At 40.4% G+C, this 25,642-nt stretch overlaps 1 protein-coding gene across 1 annotated transcript in view; it reads right to left on the bottom strand.

The window, feature by feature from the left end:
* The window catches only part of LOC106964783 (tumor necrosis factor ligand superfamily member 10-like), a 71,247-nt gene that overhangs the window by 14,168 nt on the left and 31,437 nt on the right, over positions 1–25,642 (bottom strand). The gene's annotated exons all lie outside the window — the stretch shown is intronic.

Genomic DNA, 25,642 nt, shown 5'->3' with positions numbered 1-25,642 from the left:
TAAGTTAGAGTTTACCGCCTGTGCGACCTTTAGTGGGGGCAAGTTGGATAGAGTGACACCAGGCTACGGTTGTGTGTGTGTGTGTGTGTGTGTGTGTGTGTGTGTGTGTGTGTGTGTGTGTGTAGGCAGTCTACATGGCTTTCCAGCTGCAGCAACAACAACAAATAAGCCCTGAACTCTCCTCTTTTACTTTCTTTCGGATAACAAACGGATAAAAATAGATTTTTTTTTTACATGCCATGCTTTGTGCAGAAGCACACAATCTTACCAAGTATTTTTGGGCTGGTTTGTAGTTACTACACTTGAATTAAGACAAAACTAACATACAAGTAACTTTTCAGGAAGCTACATGAGCTTGTTATAAGTCAGTAATTCCTGAATATCGATTAAAAAGTACGACTTTCACTTCTAACATGGGAAAAACATCTTGTTCCTTATATCTTTTAACTTCTTTTGAGGATATTTTTTGCAGTGAAAAACATGAGGGAGTCTGAAGGAAAAAAAACACTTGTCCATAGACTTACTTTACAAGCAAATATAAAGTGTGTTTGGCAGGGAATGATCTCTTTATTGCCTATGTATATTTACAATTAGAATGAAAAATAAATAATTTTTGCTATCAAGTCGATTCTAAATTGAGTACAGATTATTAATTTAAATATAACACCCAAAAGATATAAATATGTGTTTTTAATAACTCTAACCACTAGATTTTAAACTGTTACCCATATGATTCCTTGTTTGTGTAAAATATGCATCAATAGGTGTTAGGGGAACACATTTAACAGCTTTGCTGTGTGGTGCCTTTAGCCAATGTTCTACAGGGGGTTAGCATAGAGAGTGCTCATTTATAATTTATAAGTTTCTTGCAGTTTGTATTGATTAAGTTTTTTACACCAACATTCTCCCAAAATTTTCTGTTGCTTGACCAATATTGAGTAATTTGTTGTCATTATAACGCCCAGTCAACAGGGGGAGTTTTCTGATAAATTTGCACCAATTTTCAGGACGGTTCTTGAGATAATCTTAGGAGATATTCCTGCTGTGTTAAGAGTTATCTGGTCTGCACAGAAAGACGTCAGGAACTCTCCGGGCTAAAATCAGGGATATTCAGTGGGTTTGTCTTGGCTCAATACTGCAACATGTGTGGTGTTCCCCGATGACAAATGACAACACAACCTGTTGAATGTGACGTTTGTTTAGCCAATCAGAAATCTAGGTGTCGAAAATACAAAAGGGAATTAAAAATACACAGAAGATAAAACTGCAGAGGCGAACCTGAAAGTCTGGCTGACATTAGGAGACATCTTTGTATCGTAGTTTTCTCCGCTAAATATAGTCTACAAACTATTGCGTCTTCCCAGTCAGCCATGTTTGTTTACTCTGAAGTCACATTTGGTCTCGAGAGGTTTTGTGAGATTTTCCATCTGACATCTGAATGTTGGTGATTGAAATCTCTTTGTGTGTGGTACGTTGGTCCCGTTGTCTGGCCAAACCTGTTATACCTTAGATATTTTTATTGTCTCAAGTTCTGAAAATCAGATAATATTTTTCAAATCTTGCGGGGTGAACCAGGCAAGACTGGAAACTTGGACAGTCTTACAAAACCTGAAAATTGTCAACAAATTCTGATCAAGCACCTGTAGTTCCTGTACTTTTCCTTCACCTGTGATCCTTGGTTAAGGATCACAGTTCCCACAGTTTGAGACTGCTGCTGTCTTTAGTTTGATAAAAGTCAGCACAGCAACAAAAAATCGAAGTGATGGTTAAAACATTATGTCTTGTGTTGCTGGACTAAGTTATGAATGCTACAGCTCTATAAGGCCGTCTGGTTCAGATTGGGCATTGAATGTTCGACACCGTCCACCACATTAATATGTTTATCTCTTCACAGAAGACTATGCAAAAGTCATATTAAAAAAGTGTAAGTCTGTTCCCCAAACAGGCTATTTTGCCATTTCATGAGAATACAATGTGGTACTGGCTTAATTAGGAAAAACATACTGAATGGAAAGCACTATTTCCACTGGTTTTATGAGGTAAACAAAAGTTTACCACACAAACTTTGCAGAACAAATGGGTCAAAAGTCAGTGGGAATGGAGGGGAGAGTAGAAAGCAAAAGATGACGGACAATTATGGGGAACAAGAGAAGTGGAATGAGATACAAAAAAGTTGGGAAAACACAGAGAAGAGTCAGGTGGGGGAAGTATGAAGAAAGCAAAGATCCTGCCTGACTGAAAGAGAGGATTGAGAGTCGAAAAAGACGAAGAGTGAAAGACGGGCAAGTATGCACATGAAGTAGGGCTTTTTTTCTTCTTCTGCAGATTAGCAGTAGCTGCAACCCAATACTTTAATACGCATGGACAGGCCTGAGCTGGAAGTGTGTCTGTGTGTGTGCGTGTTGGAGAGTATATTTGTGCTACTGTGACAAGTTCTTATCAGCTCTAATCTGGTCTGAGAGGCAACTCATTCCTCACTGAGAGTCGCAGTCCAACCAGTGTCTCCATGATTGTGAGTCTAATAAAGCTCAGTTCAAGATCAACAAGGAACTTCAACTGCTAACACAAATAGTCTGAGAAAGAAAATGCACATGTTTGTCTCTTTTAAAAAATTTGTAAGTTTATTATTATTATTATTTTTGGTCACGCTGAGAGAAATGAAGCAGTTCTGTTTCAAATAGCTGGCATACTTAAAAACACAAGTCATTACACATGTCTGCTATTAAGGTTTTTTTTTTTTTTTGCGCATTTGCCTTAACGCAAACCAAACACGTCTTCATTAAGAGCCGGTCTTCCTGACAACGGCCTGTTTTCCTTTATTATTAAATCTCATTCAAAGCCAAACCAGAAATGTGACTTCAAAATGATAATCCCCATACGAGAGCAACCTTCGCTTGTAGGGTTTGCTGTATCGAATTAAAGGCGCTGTAAAGCCAGCTTTTAGCATTAATTTAGTGGCCAACTCAGAAATAAGGACCAAATTCACAAAAAGAGCCTAGAATGCAAAGACATCTGTAGATCTCCTAGAAAAGAAAGTCTTGTTTAAATCCATCACAAGTGTGTACATAGAAAGAAACCCAGATGCATCAGACTGTGTGCACACTTGGACCCAAGCACATTTTCCTTGGTCAGATTTTAGCCGTCGTTTCTTCATTGACTTTTGCAAAAGACTGCAAGAGTTTTCTCCCACCAGTGCTAGACTCTTGCGTTTGCTTTGGTTGCATTTACCCAGAATGCCCAGCGCTACGATCCACTTCCTGCTTTTGTTAGCGGTATCTGGTCCGCTTTGCGTCCACATATGTATTGGAACCGCACCGGAGTTCGCTTCAACCGAACCACAACCGAGGTTTTTAGGCGGACCAGAGTTCGCTTTTTTGATTCACATTAGAGTTTGATTGTGCGTTCACACCTCTCCCGCAAATGAATCGGACTTTCTAGGCATCTGAAATAGAGTTCGACTAATGCGGACTAAACTGGGCTGGTGTGAACGCAACCCTTACAAAGATAGAAGCTACTAAATGAGAGGTCCATTAAAAAAACTCAACTCTTTATATTCTCTCTGCAAAAACAGTCACGATGTGCGTCACACGTCTGAGCGTCAAATGTACTATTATTATAAAAGAATGTGCTATTGAATTGAACTGAGAGTAGGAATGTAGCATTTCAATCTTCATTTGTTTACTCACAAAATGTCTGTGAAGACAAAGGCGCAGACTACTCAGAAACTAACCAGCAAAAAATATACCGGGCCTGGATTTCCCTCCTGGAGCTTTTTGTCCTTGTGACCCGAAGTCACCAAGAAGCAACGACTCCGATTCAGTTTTTTTTCCATCCCTGCTGTTCAGTATGATGAATGAATCCTCAAACCGATTCTGCGCCAGCGTGGTTAAGCTGCAGCTCTGAGCCCAGATGTAAAACGCTTCATCTAATCAACAAAACAAGTTTGACACACGCACACGGAAACACACACTCATTCGTTTTACATGACATTCAGCGTGATTTGTGCCCCTGCTGCCAGTCTCCGTAGCTCGCTACACTCAATTTTCTGTCCAGTCGGAATGGTTTTAAGTCTTTTCATGTTCGTTTCAACATCTGATTCTAATTGTTTCTGCCGTGTTTTTTGTTAGTTTTGTCTTTTCTTTTAGTCGTGCGCGCCCTAAGAGTCCTTGGACCCCAAGCAGGGCCCGTGTTTCTTATTTTTTACAGAACTATGCAAAAAGTCCCAAGTCTTGCCACATAGTCTTGATTGTATTTATAAATACAATTCAGAGAGGAGAGTCAGAGAGGCACAAAAATGTCCCACTGTCACAGGCGATTGATCAAGGGTGACACTTGTTTTTGTTTTTCAGTATGAAATTTTCGCTGACACATTAAATTTAGCTTAAAAAAGTAAGCACAAAATCTAAAAACAACCTGAAAACGACGCCCTGTTAGCGTTTACGAACGTTTTCAATGATGATAAAACAAAACACTTGGAGCACGCTGTATTCAGGACTACAGATTCAACAAAAATCCCAAACCAGTCTGCCCCTGTCTGGGACTTCACGGTCCACCATGGAGCATATTTTAGATATTTCCCAGAAACCGAATCTTTCACTGGTGTTCTTTAGATTCATGTTCATCCACACCTGGCTTCCAGACTTTTGATGCCACAATTTATCTTCATAAGTTATCTTCTCTGGGGAAAAAAAAAAAAAAAAATCAACTGTTATTGAGATGTTAAAAGTGAATCTCAACCTTCAGAGAGCGGGAAAATAAAATGAAAATCTTGCCGTAGGCGTATTTTAATGTAATTCCACTGGACTGTGTGCAGTTGAGTGTGGGATCCTAGATGCTTTTCATTATTCCATACTCTGAAAATACATTCCTCTGGTCATCTGACTGGCAGCTTTGCAGCCCTGCTCAGAAGCACTTTATCTCTGAAAAGCACAGAGGAAAAGTTTTTTTTTAAACATTTTTTTATGACAGGTAATGTGCCCCAGTGCCTCGCTCGATGCCAGCCTGATAGCCGACCTGTTTACTGAGGGAGTTTCCTGCCGCACTAACGCTGCGTTCGCTTAAGGAAGTGGTTGAATTTACTGAGAAGAAAAATAGAGTTAGGTCGACATTTAAACTTTGGTTTCACTGGGTAATTAAGTCGGTTTGCTTGCCCACTTTGTTGGTTTCACATTAAAGCGTTGCAGACGATACAGAGTTACCGCCTTGCATGTGCTTTGGTGGGTAGTTTCTGTGTTGTTTTAATAATGTATTTCAATGCATAAAGCACACACACACGTTTTTCCTCGTCACATTTTCACTGTATCTTTTTTTATCGGCTTTTACAACACACTTACGACGGGCAAGGACATAAACAGCATGAGTTCAGGTCAGGGGTAAGGTCAAAGGTCTCAGTCTAAGTTTCATTTCCCAAGAAAAGAACATGAACAAATACAAAGGTAATACATAATTCACAAAATCTTACCAAGTGTTCGGTAAGTTGTTTCTGTCTTTTGTCTCGTTTCTAGTGCAAATATCTTGGTACGCTTGAAATAAGACAAAATTCAACTTGATATAGAAGCTTGTTTTAAGTTCCTTGATATTAATGAAAAACAGGACGAATGTATCGTTACGTGTGAAATAATCTGACAGCAATTAGTACTTTTTTTGGTATCAATATTAAGGAATTATTCACTTAAAGCTCCTACATTTTGTAAATAAGTTAATTTAATGTTGGTTTCAAGTGTATTAAGACACTTGCACTAAGAACTAGACAAAACTGTGAGAACTGTGTGTGTTTTTAAAGAAGAGTTTAAAGCAGAACGATCCATGCATGTAAACACAGCGAAGGCATCCCCGTATCTCCCTTCCTGGGCTCTCCGTGGTTTTCCTGGTTTCAGTCAGAACTTTGGCCTTGTCAGTCGTTCGTTATGGGAGTGATGCGTAAGACAAAACAAATTCTTCCCCAGGCCTCCACTTCAGGGAAAACAGAGCAAAAGGAGCCGGAATTCATCTGGCTGGTAAACAGCAGCATAATTAGTCCACTGTTAAGTTATGTGGGCTTCAAAACCCATATTTGGCCAAATGTTGGGAGTAAAACATGTAAGACAACATAATTGTTAGATTGAACGTGCAATTACGGAGGACCTCTGGATTCAATAATAATAAAACTGGTCTCTGGCCAAAGCCTGCGGTTGAAAGTTAGTTTAAATCAACATGCGTTCAGGTGTGCAACATTAATAAAGTGGCAGTTCTTCACTTCTCTGTTGAATGGAAACTTTGTGAATGCACAAGGTTATACCTTATCAACGCTTCATTCGAAACTAAGTTTATGTTTGTATATCAATATCTGTAGGGGTTAGATGGAGCTACAATACTAGAGATGTTTACGACCAATCAGTGCTATTGCTAATGCTAGCCTAAGGCGATGCTTAGGCTAACTAAAGACAGTCATCTAAAATCATAAAACCTGTAAATTAGAACTTTTGTTGAATATTCAATTTTAATTTTTATGGACTTGGCAAATGGTCTAACATAAAGTTTACAGTTTTATTAATAATTTATTTTATTTTATTTTTTACCTTTTAAATCCACAATGACTTGCTGACCCATTTGGAGTCAGAAAACATTGTTCAGTTCTCAGAAATATCCTGTAATCTAGTTTATTGTTGAGCAGTTAAACACACAAAAAAATCATAAAAATTTGTTTGATACTTTTTATTTCTTTTTATGGTCCCCAGATACAATAATTGCATCCAATCAAATGATCAAACATAGAGATATTAATAGGCGCTCTCATTGGACCAATAGTGGGGGAAAAGAAAAGTTGAAACAGCAGAAATAACAATCAGCCACACTATCAAATATCATTTTCTTCTGCCAACTTAGAACATTTACAATCGTTGCCTTACTAAATCAGATCTCAGGTTTGAATCTCGTCTTTCTGTGTGGATTTTGCACGTTCTGCCAAAGCATGTATGTGTTTCATGTTTTTTTTTATTTTTTTTATTTTTTTTTTTTACTTTAATTTGATCCCAAAAACAAATCCTTTCTTGATCTTAAACTGATTGGGAATCCACTTAAAAAGACTGCTTTGGTGTACAAAACCACAGCAAATTTTGTAAAAACACCAAAATCAAGAGCATGTCAGCTTTTTCTCTTCACTTTGTTTCAGTTTTTCCAAGCTGGCTGCTGGGAGCGTGGAAGTGCGTGTCATCCACATGTTGTTTCGTAACAGTAGAACAATCAGAGCTGCGGCACAAATGTCACGACTTTTCTTTGCCGTTCTCTTGGAGATCCGCGACGGTTTCGATCGGTCTGTTGGGATTCAGTTCAAAATTAGTCTCCAGATTTGTTGTCCCTTGCAGCTCAGAACATGTTGGACACTTTATCTCAAATGCCAAGTGTATGTACGGGGCATTAAGTGTCCCCGTCCAAGGCGAGCCTCCGCTAAATATAGCAACAAACTGCTTTCCAAAGCATGTTTATAGGGAGGCTCTGTTCCTGCACCGACAAGCTCTGACTCCATCGCTGTTCTTTGCACATTAGCAAATTTACAAGCTGATGCGCAATAATAATGAAAGACAAAAAAGAAAAAAAAAGTCACACACAATCAAAACAGATTTACCAGAAGAGTGTTGTCCAGCAGTTGGAGCCCATCTGCTGCATCTGGCAGGTCAAAACAAAAGCTCGTGGTTTTGGAGTGTAGCATCTCCAGAAATAAAGAAAAACACACTCACACACAGCTCTCCCAAAAATATTTCAACTAAAAGCAAATCCGGAGAGACTCTTCAAGTTCGCAAGGTGGTGAGGATCAAGCTCTCCTTGTTTAGCTTGACAAAATAACCCCATTCATCAAATGTGATTCATTCTTTCTGCTTACAGAGTGATGACTTTATTGAACCTCTATCTCACTGCTGTATTTATGCCAACTCTTCCATTTAGATTCTCATACGGACAGGATGGAAATCAAATCTGTGGACCAAGAGAACATCCTAGGATTAAAGATAAAAGTCGGAGACCATGTGGTCAAGACAGCACGTGTACGCAAAGAGTTCAGGGCCTTAAAAAGAAGAAGAAGAAGAAAAAAGACCCCGATGTGGCTGTGGGGGGGGTCTGCACACAATTTATTCTAGCCCAGGAGGAAACCTCATAAAAGCCCAATCAACAAGAAGCTCGTTGAAACGGTGACGCCACCAAAACGCCGAATTGTCAAGGCCTCAACAAAGCCGGCACTATTTTCTTAAAGAGATCCTGTCGGGCCGAGACGCACCAACAGAAACATTGTTGAGTTCTTGGACTGGCGCTCGGAGCCAGAGAGAGGGAGAGCGGGGAGAAACCGGACCAGTTGTGACGCAACACCAGTGTTTGAACTGTAAATGTTCCATGCACAAATATGCAGATGCTGGGGGGGAGTTGGAGGGTCCACACAACGTTTCCCAGAGGTTTCACATCCTTATACGGCTTTGTGAGGGAGGATACGGGGCGAATCATGAAGCTCAAACTTCGTTTATATCACCTGGATGCTCTGAGGAAGACAAACTGTCTGTGTTTGCCAAGACGGATCAATTAGATAAAGAAATAATAATTTAAAAAAAAGCCAAAGGGTCGAAGCGCCTTGTGAAAAGCAGTTGAGTCGCAGTGCCTGGGCTCTGAAAGCAGCGAAAGGAAACAAACCAGTGGAACTGGATGAACTGTGTTACTGTCTGGAGACGAAGCAAGGCCTGAACTGGGATAATCGAGGATGTGTAAAAGAGCAACCGGTTGCTTCACTGAAGGTTTTAAAAACTAATATGATGGAGAAGAGCTGGAAGCGTGAAACGGAGAACACCTCCAGCAGATGGACACAAAACCATTGATTAAAAAAAAAACTACAAAACCATGTGCAGTGATTTGAAAAAGGAACTTTTTCCACATTTCTTCACGCTGCAACAAAAAGTTCAACATGCTGTCTTTATTTTACGCGATTAATCAAGAGTAGAAGAACAGCAACATATTTGATGCTGTCAAACTTGACGGGGTTTAGAGTCGTCATCCCAGTGGAAGGTGAATCTCAGCTCCTTGATAATCTCTAGTTTCTTCTTGGATTATCCTGAATGAAGCTCCTTCCATCTTCACATCAGTTCACACAGCAACTCTTATTCTTTTAAAAGGAAAGAATCACCACAGGCTACGTCACATCGGCCAAAGAGTTGTATTATTTTATTTGCTTTATGTGGTTTGTGTGACCCGACTTCCTGCCATCAAAATGCCGTTTCGTTTAATAAACTATTTGTTCAAGCTTTATGTGTGACCAGAGGTTAGGAGCAACATTAAGAGATAAAAGAAACTTTAAAAGTGGTTATCAAGTCTTGCTTTGTTTTTTTTTTAACTTGAGTAAAATTTCTGGATACTCCACTCACTGTGAGTAACTTCACTTGAGTTTTTATTTGAGTAAAAGCATGTTTTTATTGTCGTTTTAGGTTTTGACTTTTATTCCCCGATTTGTTTGCTTTGCACATCACTTTGGCTGAGCTTCTGTTTTTTTTATATTTGCTTGATAAATAATTTGGATTTGATTGGATTTCCTGAATAAATAAATAAATAAATAAATAAAGCATACCCCTGCTGCGGGCAGCCTACCCCATGAGAGTCAGACGACTCGAGCGTCCCTTACTTTCACTTCTCAAAGGTAGGAACTCTAATCTCATTTGACCAGAAAACCTTGTTCTGATCCGTCTGATGTGTTTGTCGGCCTTCATGATTCTGCTTATTCACTGTTATTACTCTAATAGTATTCCGTATTTAGCTGTCTTTATACTAGAAGTGCGGAAAAAAAATCTATTCTGTAGTGAATGACATTTCCTGGGCATTCTGAATCCACTCAAAATGCTCAAAAAATTATTCTAGTCTTAGTTTGTTTTAGTAAAATTATATTTTGAATAATTCTTTGATTATTTTCTATTAGGAAAACGCCGGGCAATTAAGCTAACCTAACACTGGTCATTTAAGTTACGCAATTTTAATGCACAAATTGTGTCAAATTTTATCAGTTTATATTTAAAGTAGGGAACTTTATACATTTTTAAACATAAATGTTTACAGTTTTTTTCTCTCGTCAGCCACATTTAAACATTATCTCTAGACTGTTTTGAATAGAAAAACTTCTTTCTGAAATTGTTTCTGAATCAAATCATGGATTCACACATCTCTAATTTAAACCAGTATCAAATTAGCTGCCTTCTAAAAGCAAATGGCTGAATAAAATTTTACTTAAGGGTGTCATAATATCGGGAGCTAAACACAAATCATCGTTTATATTTTCAGTACATTTTTTAACAACCACTTTTTGATTTCTTCACAGCTACTTGCTGTCCTGTGTTGGTTTATGACATAAGACGTAAAATACGTTGGAAGCTTCTGGAGACTTTCACAAAGAACTGTAGACTGACTGAAACCTGAAACTAAATCACGCATTTTCCTTTATTTTTTGTCGAATTTTGGCTGAGAAGTCCAGTCCCATTTGACTCCAAGTAATGCGTCACGAATTAAAGCCGAACACGTGCTACATAAAAATCCGACTGCCTCAATGCTGCACACATATAAAACGTTAGACAGTTGTTCATCTGTGGGGGGATAAAAATGCGCCGGGGAAATTCCCCAACAGATGAGTCTGGGAGAGAGCGTTTAATACATCAGTCGTGACAACACAAGAAGCCTCTTGTGCTGCTGTTTTTGATGCTAAGGAAAAGCTGGTGGAGTTAAGAGGTCCAGAGAAAAGATGGAGGAATGTTAGAGGAGGCTGCCGGACAGGAACTTAGCCTGAACGATGAATGGAAGGAAAAAAGAGAAAAGAGGGTGGTCGACGCCAGACACAGGGCTTTTGTGTTTGCCTATCAGCTGGAAATCACTAACAACACCGCAGACCACCACCCCACCCGGAAAGTGTGTGTGTGTGTGTGTGTGTGTAAACAGCATGTCAGTGACTGACATTTGGTTTTCAATAGTCGACTGGAGCGCAGGGTAAGATAAGAACGTGCTCCTCGGGGGCCCCGGCGCGTTTCGTTTGGCCAGACACAAATATCAGATGAAACTACGTGTTTGCTAATCTGACACAAAGACGGAAAGAAACATAAAGTTTCGTCGTTGTGACGTCACCGTGTCCGTCTCCGTCATCATCAACACTTCATTTCAAACTACACCCTGGAAATGATCAAATATTAGACGTGGGGAACCAGTGGAACCATGTGTTTACTTTTACACGTCGCCCTGTTTTACCAATGATTACATCAAGATGTCGTATCCCCACAAGCATTTTTTTTTGTAAGCAGTTGCTTGTTTTGGCAGGCCAAGGGGAACTTGACCTGGACGTGGGTACAAGGGCCTAAAAACTTTATCAGCTGTAACATGATCTGAATAAAGCTTCCTGCATGACTTGCTACCTGAAAAAAGTCAAGCATGAGGCCAAACCAAAACTGTAAAATGTACAAAACGGTGCATTTTTGAGCTGTTGGACCGCATTGTGCGTGTGGACCAAATTAGACATTTCACAGGCGTTATTATTGCAAACTGAAGCTAAACGTTGCACAGACTCCAGTCTGTCTGAGCATTTACTGTCTTACATGTAGGTCCAGATACCGTCTATAAAATTTCACGGCGACTCTGTTGGAGCAAAAACAAAGAGTCGCGGATCAAACGACCGAAGATAAAGGTGCATCAAACCGTTGACTTATCGTTCGCCTTGAAGCTACTCTGACTATTGAGCAAGCACTCATTGTCCCTTTTGGGTATTTCGCTTGCTGTGTCTGATGTCTTGGGAACAGATACAACATTCAGCAAAGCAGCTAATGATCTAACAATACAGTGACAGCTCACTGCTTCTTTGGCAAAACGCTCTGACTAATGCTGATTCAGGAGTCTTTGACGTTGCCTGAGTGAATCAAAGGGTCCTTTCTGCCTCGAAATTTTGCCGACAGAACTCACCAAACTTTAAAACCCCTGAAGAGGCAGAAAGCTCATATGCTCGATGATTAAATGTGACTCATGTGTCTGAAACCTCCGTTAGACGCTTGTAAATTAATAATATCCTATTCATTCAGAACGCTAAAACCCCCTTTTCTGATTATTTTTATAGATAATTTTTTTTTACAGCTGGATCTTAAACCCTGAAGCAAAGAGCATTCTTTTGAAACTTCTACATTAAGAAAACAAAAAACAAAAAAAAAAACACACACACTAAGTTTAGAGTGCAAATGAGTAACTTCATCCAATTTGGATGGAAAACACTTTGTGGGGATTTTGAGAAACAGTTGGTCTCTTTCTCCTTACAATAATATCGGATTAAGTTCTGGGCGTTTCGAAGAAAAACATGTTTTCATTTAAAATCCAAGCAAGCCTTGTGATGTTGATCACTGATACGAAGCTTAGAAAAACGTATCCCATCATCCTCTACTGCAGTTGCTCAATAAAAACACCTTGAACTTTGCTGCTTTTATGCGCTGCGGCTTCTTCCGTCGCAATGTCATAGATGGAAAGTTGTGGAAGATTTGCGTTTTTCTACCAGATGAAGTCAGGGAAACTTTAAGGGAGGAAAGGAGCGGAGGGCTGAATAAAAGATCAGTTTTAGCACCGATTTCAAACGGTTACACTTGAGAAACACTGAGGCCTTTCATGTGCCAGACATATCAAGCCTAGGGAGAGACGAATGAGTCCAGTCGGATTCTTCCAGAGCAATATCAAAATAAGATAAGAGCCAGGTCAAATTCAGAAAGAGGACGAGGCACTTCGTTTTTATTTGCTTCTCGAATTAAATCAGGCACGCTAAAAGACCCGCAGAGTACGAGCTCTCGATTTGGACTTCAAAGTTCTGCCCCGCGTTACGAAACTCGCTGATTTATTGCGAGAGCGATCCGGCGCTACGCGGCATGCGGCGCGCAGCCTCTCGAAAGTTTAAACCTGCAAACTGTCTGTTCGCACCGCAGGCCCAACCATCTCTAAACACCTGTTTTGAATCAGCAGTCCGAAGCCAAATATTTGCTGTGACATCACCGCTCGCAAGAGGGAGCAGATTCAATGATACGACGCCACCACTACACACACACACACACCCACACGCGAGGTGGGACCAACGGAGCGTCTCTGCTGCACCTGATTAGATGAAAACACGTCGGCTAACCTTTTGGCATCATATGCTCCTCATCAGCAGACCGCAGGCATGAAGATGAATCTGCTGGCAGGCGTGGATGAACTGCAGCCTCTGACTGTTAAAAGTAAATTTTTCACGTTTTAACACGCTCTTCAGAAGCTTGTTGGTTTAAATAAGAGAGGAACTGACGAGCCATTTTGCTCCTGACCTCATGACACTTGGTGGGCTTTTAAAGTGCTTTCTGTCATCGTCGAGGCGATCCTGCAGATAAGAGCCTGCACCATATAACAGACCTTTGAAAAGTGGTGCAAAATTGCAAAAGGGAAGGAAAAGGACACAGAGTTAAAACAGTGAAGAGTGTGGCAGTCTGCCCCTTTTACTAGGATACCCCTAAATCAATCCAAGGCAAGGAAGTGCTATGTGGGAACTATCCAGCTGTTTTCTGAAGCACCTGGAGGTTTCTAAAGGTGTTTTCACACCTGATATTCTGGTAGATGTTGTTAGATTGTGGAACAAAGTTGCAGCATTTGTTACATTTTCATCTGGAGCGTTTTGCTTTCATGCTGCATTGTGTCAAACAAACCAAACCCTTCGAAAGACCAGTTCCTCCCCTCGCCTGTGGTGGCGCTGCACCAAGAACCGTTGAAGGAAACAACATAAATACCTCCAAGAAAAGGAATTTCTTCCTTCCTCTCAAAATGTAAACAAAAATGGAGTAGAGTCAAATTTTACCCAGTTATCTTTGGTAAAAGACCACGAGTCATTTCTCTCTCTACCATATTTATTTAGGTTGAGAATACCCAGAATGCCTTGCACTGTAGTCCGCTTCCTGCATTTTGTGAGTTCTCGGGTATGCTTGGCATTCACATATGTATTCGAACCACACCAGAGTTCACATCAACTGAACCGAAACCTGGGTTTTTAGGCGGACCAGAGTTCACCGTTTGGTCCAGATCAGAGATCGATTGCGCATTCACACTTCCCCAAACAAGCCGGACTTTCTGGGGTAACAGACCAGAGTTTGATTAAAGCAGACTAAACTGGACTAATGTGAAAGCACCCTAAGAGAACATTACCCTGACCAAACACTGAGGATGGGAACAACCATAAGAAGCCATGTTTGGATTTTGCCGCAAGCCGTGCAGGAGACGCAGCATGCACCTGGAAGAATCAGAGCAAAAATGAGCATTTTGACCTACATCCTTCAAAACACTATACAGATATGTACTCAAAAAAAACTAAGCCTGCGCATAACCAAACACACTGTTCCCATGGTGAAACATGGTGGTGTGAGAGTCATGCTGTGGGGATCCAGAAAAGGGAAGCTGCAAAAGATTCTAAACAAATCGCTATACATAAAAAGCTGGTGAATAACAGAAGACTTGCAACCATGTATCCATCAGCTTTGATATAATCTGAAAACCATCACCATTGTTTGCTGCCTTTTAGTATTTTCTAAACAAGTCTGTCTTGAAACAATGACAGGAGCACTGGACAGGAAGGATGATGCGGTTTTGCTTTGTTTCAATGGACGAAAATCCCATTTGGAAGAGCTACAACTAGACCAACGAACATCGTTAGGTTAATTTTCAGATCCCGGGGTCTGTTTGGCTTAACCTCTAGCCCTGATTTAACCCCGGCCTCCCTAAACTTAAAAGGTAAATTCCATCATTCCTTTGCTCTGCTGAAGGTGAACTGGCTCAGGGGTGAAGGCCGTGACCCTTTCAACCCAACGAAGAGGAGGCAACATTCTTCCTCTGGCAAAGTAATTGCTGCTCAGCCACTATAGCAGCAAGGCATTTCACATCACCCCTTATCACTGCTGTTAAAATACACCCAGGAATTGGTTTTTGTCAGGAATGAAACAGCCAGGTCTAAAAAAAAAAAAAAAAAAAAAGAGAAGTTGAAGAGTGAAGCCAAAACCGGGGAGAGGACACATGAGCGAGACCTTGAACGCATTCCTGCCACATTTAGTTCCTCTCAGCCGCATCCCTGAGCGCCATCCATCACTCCAGCCACAGTGTGAGAGCAGCTGTGCCGGCCGCTCCTCTCAGCAGGTGAGTATCTGTGACTCTGCTCTTTAGACGAGAAGACGGAGGAGGAAGAGAGAGTTTGAACGACTGCACTGCCTCAGTTCAGGTTGTTTATCCTCATTTCTCTGTTTCTCTCTCTCGCTGGGCTTTCAACTCTTTTGCACCTCCTTACTGGTGAGCTTGAGCTTGTGTTTTCCCAGAAGGGCAGACAGTTGAGATGGATTCAGCGTTCACTGCCGAGAACAGCTGTTCCTTTGCAGTGTTCTGAAGGAGGTTTTTGGCTTTCATTTGCCTGAAAGACCCACAAATTATACCCCAAATTCAAGCGGATGCAAGCTAAACAGATCCTATTGCAAGGAGAATTTGGCCGAAACGTTCTTTCTTCATATTTACTGCAGTGTGGTGAGGAAACAGTAGAGGACTGAGCACACAGCCATGAGGACTCTGATGGAGCTGGACATGTTTCCATAGGGAAGTGGGATTGTTCAGAATAAGTAGAAATGAATAACTATTAATATCTGGGTAATTATTGTATTAAGCATTCAGCTAAATGCAGAGTTAAATTGATGTAAAGGAGAATGACCTAAATGGGGGTTTTTTGCAGGCAGAGGGGGTGAAATTAACAGTACAGTTGGCATTTTTGAGAAATAAAAATTGTATCTTTTTTTCTTTAATCAAGTTGCAAATAAATCTTTGATACTATCAATTGAGTTTCTCTTCATTTCCTGTTATTTTACTCCACTTGCCTTTTTTCACACTGAAAAATTATCTTTAAAAACTGTTTCTGAGGCCAAATCGTCTCCTTGCCGAATTGAGGGGGGAGAAACGGGAACACAAAGAGGCAATTATGTGGAGCCCCACGTCCAAAAACCTTTCAAGAAAAATAGTTGGAAGTCGAGATGCCCAAAGCTGTCATCCTCACCAACCCCTCAAGGCGGTTTTGTATGAAAACCAGACCAAAGTTGTTTTACTGAAGTTACCACATGGGTTGCAGAAGACTAAAGACAGTTTGTTGCCACGGCCACAGATGGAAATTCAAACCCCTCCGTGTGAAGAAGGACCAAACCAGAAACTCCGTCGCCTTTTCTGGAAAACGGTCAAAGTGAAAAACTCAAACTAAGGCTGATCATTCATAACTTGTACATAGGATGTTTACAACTGAATAAGTACATTGTTCAACTTTAAGCAGACCACCTCTCTTTTCTTTACTTCTACCCCAGTTTTCAAACTTTTTTCCCCGTCTCCATCTCTCATGGATTTCCTGTCTGTTGCATCCCAATCGGATTTGGTGGAGACGCCCCTCGTTCTTCGTCCCTTTACTTTCTTTTTCCATAAATCATATCAGTTATTCCTCCACTCCGTTTCTCCACTAAGGGTCTCTTTATTTCCCAATCTGTGATTGTCAACACATTTCCCTTCACTGTCATCAGCAGCGGTGGTCTGCGACATTCGGCAACCAGCCTCGTCACCCAACGCCAGACATCCATGTCACCACCATCGTCTTCGTCCATCGTCGTCACACGTTTGTCACATGATCGCCGTCATCGACATCATCGCTCACTCTTAGCTGCAGCTTGTGGGCATGTTTATGGCCTGCGCGTGCTCTGCTGAGGGACATGCAAAGTCATATTTTATGTAGTCAGCGTTGAGCCAAAAGTGTTTAACGCCAGCTTTTATTAGCTTATTTTCCCTCAATCTCATGTTACCACTTTTTCTCTCCTTTTTTTCTGTTCTCTTTTTTCTGACTTTATATAAGTAACACGAGCCAGCAGGACTGTATGTCCAAGCACGCCACACATTTTATCAGTGGACAGAATCTACATAAAACTAGACCTCGGCGTAGAACCCGCCTCACTCTGGCACCGGGTTATTTGCAACCCACTTTATTAGACCCACCTGTTCAAATGCTCGTTGACCCAAATAGCGAATCAGCCAATCACAAAGCCATGATTTAATCCAGCTAGGAGACTTGCTAGAAATTACCTGCACACCCGAATCAATCATGTTTATTGATTCTGAGCATGACAATAAGTTCACTGTACACCAGTGGCATCTACAGTCACCAAATCTCAATCTTCTAAAATTGTCTTACCAAAATGGACCACCAACAAAGACATGGGAAAGAACCTTAGAGTAAAATGGTTTAGTTGTACTGAAGACGGGTGCAAGGCATCCAAGAAAGTGCCAGAATCCCCTCTTCCTGTAGATAACCCCCACACAATCTTGTTGCTGTCAGCACCGAACTTACGCAACACTGACGGCTGGCAGTCGCAGATGCTTCTGCACGTAAAATAAATTGAATACTTTTGTACAGCAGGGCATCAGAAAAGCAGTTTCTATCCAAAAGATGGCAGAATGAAATTCATCAGCCAGCGCGAGGATAAACCGAGTAAGACTCCTGCACAGTTATCTTCTCTGATAAATCCTTCTCCTGACTGTTTGGGACATCTGGAAAATCATTTGTCTGAAGCAGATGAGTGATGCCATGAGCCCTGTGTCGTGTCAACAGTAAAGCATCCTGATACAATCCATGTGTGGGGTTGATTCTCGTCCAAGGGAGTGGACTTTCTGACGAGTCCACCAAAGAGCACTGCCAAAAATTGAGAGGGCGGTCAAAATGACCTCCAAGAGACAATTCCTTTGACAATTCAGACACATTTTGGAGATGATGGAGCACCATGTAATGAGGTGGAAGTGATGATGAAGTGACTCAAGCATCGTAAAAAACCAAAACTCTTGGAGCTGTGTCCTTAAAACTCCCCGGACCTCAATGCTATTGAGAATCAGTGCTCACTTCTCAGCAAAAAAACATAATGAGACAAAAGGGGGAATTGACCCATAAGTTGGTGGGGCGATTTTTCTTTTTTAAGCCAGGAGATCAGCTAGAAATGACACCTTGTTGAGGTGGAGCATTGTTCGCCATGAAAGTGAACTGGCCTGTGTAAACCGACTGGATCGTTGATGTTATTCAGGTACTATCAGCTGATCACTGTGCAGGCGGAGAGCCACACAGGTCACACAACCATCTCCAAAGGCTCGTCTGGAGACTGACTGACTGTGTTCTCTTTAATGTTTCAATCTAGGCTGGCAGTCATCATTTCTGCTCAACGTGATTCCACTTTCCTTTTAAGTTTAACACAAACTCGTCCCCGCCCCTTAAAGACGGTGACACCTGCGGTGAGTTACCCAGCAGGTCGTCTGGTAAGCAGATTCTACTAATGTAAGCATCTGGATGCTTTAGTTATCTGTGGAGTTCACTTCCCTGTTCAAAAGGACACTGTTCACAATTATCCTTTTTATTTTTTTTTAACAGTGCAGGTCAGAGGCTGTGCATACTTTTTATTCTGAGCAGTTTTATGGCTCCGACTCAAAGGCCTCTGGTAATTCTTGCACGTGCTGGATGTTGTTACTGAATGGGAGTGAGAAACACGGTTGTAATTAGTTAAATATTAACAAAAGACTTTGAACTTTCCTGTAAGGTCAGATGATAAACACACCTAAGCACTGTTCTTGAATCTGAAACCGTGCTTGCTGTTCAGCAGTGAGCTTCTCCTATATCACATTTCACGACCAGACTTCCAAGCCCTATGTAAGTGCAGACACCATAAACAATTATTGAGACCAAACAAAGTTTTTACAACTCTGTTGAAGAAATTATTAAATCCAGACATACAGTCAAGTGAAAAACAGAACTGTCAAAGTTTAATATCCAGTTTTTCCCTAAACCACTATAACATATTTATGTCTAAAATAATTTTTTATCTCTGGAAATGATGAGGACACCAGTGACTTATACATGGAGACATTTTGTCAGCTCCAAGATATTTGGGATGTTCTATTTCTAAATCCTCAACCCGTCCTGGATGGATTTTTACTGGTACGTTTTGAGTCATTATCATATTTCTGTGTCCACTTCTATTTCATTTCTACTTCGTTTTACTCGAGCGCGCCCTGCTCCACAGCAGATTTCATGGGGGATTCCATGATGGTGAGACGACCAGATCCCGCTGCAGCTGAGTCGGTGGGGTTCTTTTCCTGGAATGTCACATTTAGTTTAGACCAGACATTTCCTCAGTTAAACCCATCTTAGGCTCATCTCAGCCAAAAACAGGTGATCACTCGCAAATCTACAGTTAGACCAACAAACTAAATGACTGAGGTTTAAACAGACTTAAAATGCTGAGTTTGTTTTAATAATATGTATGATATGTGTGTGTAGTGTGCTAATTAAGCTGGAAAAATAGTTGGTGATCTGATTTTTTATATATTTTTTTAATTATGATAAAACTCCATGCAGAAAGACAGCAGGACCTGGATTTTAACCCAGGACCTTGTTGCTGAACTTTTTAAATGATATTTTATGTACATTTTAGTATTTTTTACACTTCTAATTGTTTGGACCTATTATGGAAACTTTTTGCATGTTTTTACTTTTCCATTTGGGTCTCAACTGCTTCTAAAAACACCTCAAGCACTAAAAAAAAAAAAAAAACCCTGGGGAACAATTATTTTTTTTGGTTTCTGGTAAAATGAGTCGTTTCAAAAACCTCCCAGTTGTTAGGTCACCTAGCAACAAAAGCTGAGCTCCAGCATGTTTGGTCAGCTGGTTTTACCACTGTATGTGCTGTACAATGGCTGCTGGAAAAGACAGATGTTTTGTTGTTGACTTACTGTCCATTATTATTGGTTTTACAGGAGGCTCAACTAATGCTTGTCAAAGCGAATCTGTTTGCAGCCTGTGTAAATGTTGAGTTGGGCCAGCAGCAGTTAATCTGGAAGAATGTGGTCAACATGTTTTGTGTAGCCCACTGACCTCTCCTCACCTGTTCAAGGTCAACTTTACAGTATTGTTAAAACCAATATTAAATGGCCATTCGTCTAAATATGTTACAAAAACACAAAGACTGTTTTTTTTTGTTGTACTTTTTAAACACTTTAGACATTTTGCCATCCACAACGCACCCCAGTGCATCTCATCTCCGGCTGTTCTGTACTGATTTTAAGCCACTCTGAGACTTGCGTTTGTGAGGAAGTTTGAGAATGAACGGCTCCATTACAATAAACAATGCAGGAGCATGTGTGTCATGCATTAACGATTACTGTGTAGGATATTTACTGGTGTAAAGCTGTGTAACTGCTTTCTAAGATTGTCAGATAATCCACTGAGGTTTCTGCCTGGACTGAAAATCTACATCTCCAAGCCTTTCACTGAAGCATTTTATAAGGAAAGAAAGAGACGGCGCCTGCTCGGTCTGCCAGCTTCGCTCTAACCACCATCTCGGCTTCATCGGGTGACGTAATGTTAACAAAAATCAGGACACGGAAATCTCCAAAAGCTGACCTGACTTTACACGCTAAAAACGCAACCGCAACGTTATTTGAGAAAAAGGTAAACTCCACAGTATGTTTTTCCTCCGCAAGTGACAGGAAATAAACGCCAAAAAGGAGACCCAACAGGAAAGCCCACTTCATGAATCAACATCTAATCATGTGAAAGTTTATAAGAGGGTAATTGGACGTTAATGTGTTTGGATGTTTTTCACCAGCAAGAGTTTTTGACTTTCCTACAGGAGGAGCGCTAGACATTCCCGTTCCTGTCCACTGCGGAGCAGAGGGGCGTGGAGCAGCGCGCTCCGATTGTATCGTACAAGTGGAGCCCAGAGGAAGGAGGCGGCGAAGGGCTGAAAGGTAAAACAAAGAACTAGCAAGGGGACAGATTGGCAAAAAACACACGCACGTCCATTTTCATGTAGAATTTTAAAGGAAAGAAGTAAATGTCCAGTTACTCCAAAAAACTTAGGCTCTGAGTTTGTAAAGTCTTTGGCTTGCTTAAGGTGATCGTTAAGTACATTTTTTACAAGAGCCGACTGTTCTTAGCCATTGGCACTCTGCAAATGGAGGTAATTGGTACCTGTGGGAGGACAATCAGACCCAGAACACACTAATAACCCACAACCGACCAACTGTCAAGAGATCCGAGGGGAAGGAAATTACCATAAAAAAATTATATATGTATTAGACAGCTAATTCCAAAGTGCAGATTGTCCAACTCAAATTAGGAACTTCACAGGGTTTCGAATTAATCGCAATTAATGGCTTATATTCTATCTATTCACAAAGTAAGTAGTACCTTCACTCTGAAAGAATTAGATTAATTAAAAATTAATCTATGTAATTAAGAGATCAAAACTAATTAACATGTTGAAGTCATAACTGAAACATAAAAAGCTTTGTTAAAATGTTATTATTGGGTACGTGACAGCAACTATAAGAACAACTGTACGCTAAAGTCACCGAAACCTTTGAAGTCCACTACTGGCTTAAAGTATGTGTGTGTGTGTATGTGTGTGTGTGTATGTGTGCCTCTATGGAGGCAATAGGAAATGAGGTGGACGAAGCTAAATGGCTCTAAGTGTCCAGACACTGAGACGAAGTGGGAAAAGTCCTCCTGGCGATGTCTACTACAAGATGACTGAAAATGTTGGACTGACTCAGCGGGGTTAAGAGTGTGTGTGTCTGTGTGTATGCGTGCGTGCGTGTGCGTGTGTGTGTGTGTGTCTGAGACTCTTAACGCAGCTTCCTTTAGTCACAAGCATTTTCATTCTGATTCAGCAGCAGAAATGACCTAAATGCGATTCAATGGCTATCTGTTTGCACGCTTACGGACTGCAAGATCACAATGACTTGTGTCAACTGGTGTGTGTCTGGATTGGTTTACTGTGAATTCGTCGTTCAGGTGATGATCTGCATCTTGAAGGCCAACCCGCCATCGTACCTGCATCAGCAATCAACAGGAATGTGTTTTTATAAGGAAGATGACTCCTTTTCTTTCTTTCTTTTTTCTTTTTTTTGGACTAGAATCAAGTAATAAATTCCTGGTTGCATCCAAAACAAATACTGTAAAGTCCCCGCTTGTCTGAGTAAATCTCACAAGTCACAGCCAAGCAGAACCAGGTGCCTATACAGACGAACGCAGCCAGAGCAGATGGAGAGGCTGCCTGAGGCTGAACTAATTTAGTGCACATTATGTGCAGTGGCTTTGTTTGACCGGGGCTACTTACTGTAAGTTTTTCTACCCTCATAGGAACCAATTTAAAGCAGGTCAGAGGTCAGTGTCACACTCAAGGGAGCCGCTTTCCTGTTTGTGACAGAAGAAATGAAGGATAAACTACCTTGTCAAATATCAAATTAAGCCTGGATTCAGTCATACAGCTGTGCTGGATGTAAACAACTCTGGTATGTTCTGCAGTCTTATGACTAGAAAGATAAGGAGAATAAGTTTTATTATTTCTTTATTCTGAGCAAAAAGAAGGGAAATACTGAAACTTTCTCAGGCAAATAGTTTTTCATGTTTCTGTTTTGTCAAACAGAAATGTGAAATTTATCCAAATGAACCTGTTGCACAATGTTTCAAACAATGAGGCGCATTTACAAAGAAATGTCAACTTAATCTCGGTCTTTAATTATCTAAGTTGGGAAAACATCAGTGCTGACAGAGTAAATCTGGAAAACGCACACACCCCGATTGAACTGCCGGGTTTGATGGCGTAATAAAAAGAGACCATAATAAATCGCTTCAGTCACTTTTGGTTGATTTTAGCATTTACTTCACACTTTCCATTAACTGCAGTAAGTCTGACCAACGTTAAAAGACAAAAAATCAAGATGTTTGCTTATTTGCATCCTTACCTAAAGGATCGACTCAACATAAAAAAAACTTCCAATGGAAACACTACATTTTCCTCCAATTGGAACGGTCTAGTTAAAGTTCACAACTAAAAAAAAAAAAACACCTCTGATAATCTGATCCATCAGAAGGAGTTACACAGGTTAAAGGGAAAATACTGGCACGTCAATATGTAGATGATTAAACAGTGATTAAACAAAAGTGTTAGTTTAAGGGTTTGTTCACTGAATATAACAATTTTCCTGCCGCTTTTTTATATTTACATTATTCTTTGAACAGATTTCTTTTTTTCCGCCATTTAAAAAAAAGTCTGGTATCTTACCAGAAATAGTATTATTAAAATATTGTATTGCAGCTGGAGTTGCATAAGACAGTGATAGTAATAATTAACAAGAGTTCGAGACGAGCCAGGTTTGACTTCTCGTAAGAAGGAAATAGCTAACTAATTCACCTGCGGCTTCAAAAGAAGTTTCCACCCTTACTGGCAAACATCAGTTAGACAGAATAAGAGTCAGACAGGTTCATTGCAAACACCTGGCACGCACAAACACACACACACACACACACACACACACCCACACACACACACACACACACACACACACACACACACACACACACACACACACACACGCGGACACACACAGAGGAGTAAGTTTTACACCTGCCTGTAAGCTCACTTAGGTAAATCTTCTATTGGTTAAAAAATAAACAGACAGAAATAAAACAAAAAGTAAGGACAGCTTTGGGCAAATCCACTCTGTGCTGCAAATACTCTCAGAGCGACGACACAGTTAAAGCTCCACAAATATATAAATACAAATACTGCTTTTAAAAAACATCCCCATTTATTACATGCTTCTTTAAAACACCAGTGACATAAAGAAGTGTGATTATACTGAACACATTAACTGGATTTGATCATATTGTCAAATTTAACAAACAGTGAAGAAAATACTGAAACTAACAATCAGTAACAGCATTTAAAGTATTAAATAAAAAAAACTCTTTAATTGGAATTTATCGTGACAATAAAAATAAAACCCAAAAATTCTTATCGTGATAAAAATTTATCACGATAAGTGATAAACGGTAAGATAAATGTTCACAGTTAAAGGGTTAAACATAAACACTGAACTCCTTTGGGACTCTTAGAACGGTCTAGTCAAAGTCCAGACCTAAATCCCATTGAGAATGTGCAGCAACGTTGGATTGTTTGTTGTTTTTAGAAACCGTTGCTAAAAAACGTTGCTTCATTTTCTCATTGTCTTCATTTTGTGTGTTTCCTCTCACGAAATCCCAACATAACACGCTGACGTTGTTGTTATGACATGACAGAATGTAACAAAGTTCAAGGGATTTGAGTCTATTAGCTGCATGCTACCATTCGCTGCACATGTTGAAATGATGTGGGAGTCGTTTTAAGACTTCATATGTTACAAACATGGCAGCCGTTGAGCACAAACGCTAAGACGATGAGCCCCCCTGTGGCTAATACCGAGTACCGACGGGTCTCTTCCAGATTCCAAACACCAGCCATTACTCATCCCGACAATATCTGTCTTTCATTACTTTAACAACAACAGGCCCCATAAAGCGACACTGAATGATGGGGTTTTTTATCAAAAAGCGGCAGATCTGCAGTTTTCAATATCAACAAACTGTTCGAGTTTGTTCGTGGTGATGGTTGAAGTTTCCATCACCACGGATGAGAAACGATGGTATTTTATGAAACACGTCTCCAGTGAACTGTCACTCAAACACTTTATTTCATTCGTTATGACTTATGTAAATTTTCCAGAGACTTGTTTGGCTGTCCAAAACCGTCCACCTGGGTTTACCTGTGTCCACCCCCTGTGTCGTGTGAATATGTATTTATTTTAAATGACTGATACTCCGTCACAGCTGACCGTTGCTCTATTACAGTGACAAATGTGCACAGTCGCTCCCGCCCTGAGGTCTGCATTGGTCCCTGCAGATGTTTTCTGCGCTCGCTGGAACCGAGCAAAAGGAGCTCAAGCTGCAACCCAAAAGCCAAACCCATCTGGTCCCAATCTGGGCGCTCTGCAGAGACGGCCAAACGAACACACACTGATAACGACTTTATATTAAAATGCCGATGGGCCGGGTCATAAAACGACAACTCTGTGGTCAAACTGCACTTTTTAGGGGAGAGACTGTAACTCTGTGGAAACTTGTAAACAGAAGATTTTTTAATGTCTTTTAAATGATAGAATTAATAAGAAGGTAGAGTAGGCATGAAATACAGACTCTTATGCTCTTTGTTTAATTTTGATGTGAAGCAACTTGAAAGAAAAACATTTGCGAATGTTTCTGGCTCTTTAAAGCCGACGCAGTTGGAAGTTTCTGTAAGGTTCAGCGGCGCTTCCACAGATTTTCAACTAGCCCCATTTATCACAAATCGTGTGTGTGTGAGGAAGTGGGAAGTAATGGGTTGCAGATTTGTGAAAATGTGGATAGTCACTAAGCTGACAGCGACTTTTGGACGCGCTGCAGTTATTTCTGCCTCAAAAACATCTAATTTTACAGAGCAAAACTTTATTTAATAGTGCATATCAGCTTGTTATCAATCATCAATTACATGCTTTTGTTCAGGATTAAACCGTTGCTTTCTGCTTTTATTTGTATTTCATAAAGTGTTCCAGTGCATTTTGCACACTAAGCTCCGTTTCCATTACAAATGTGCGCAAAACTTTTTCACTTTTTTTTTTTTGATAATGTCAGAAAAAACACAATTTTGGAATAGCTGTGTTTTCATTAGATAAGAAATGTGATTAAAATCACACATGAAAAACCTTGTTC

The sequence above is a fragment of the Poecilia latipinna genome, unplaced genomic scaffold, assembly GCF_001443285.1.
Source record: "Poecilia latipinna isolate Pla-1442-1.1 unplaced genomic scaffold, P_latipinna-1.0 Scaffold1719, whole genome shotgun sequence".
NCBI lineage: Eukaryota > Metazoa > Chordata > Actinopteri > Cyprinodontiformes > Poeciliidae > Poecilia > Poecilia latipinna.
The sequence above is the reverse complement of the archived record's forward strand: the minus strand, read 5'-3'. Positions and strand labels throughout refer to the sequence as shown.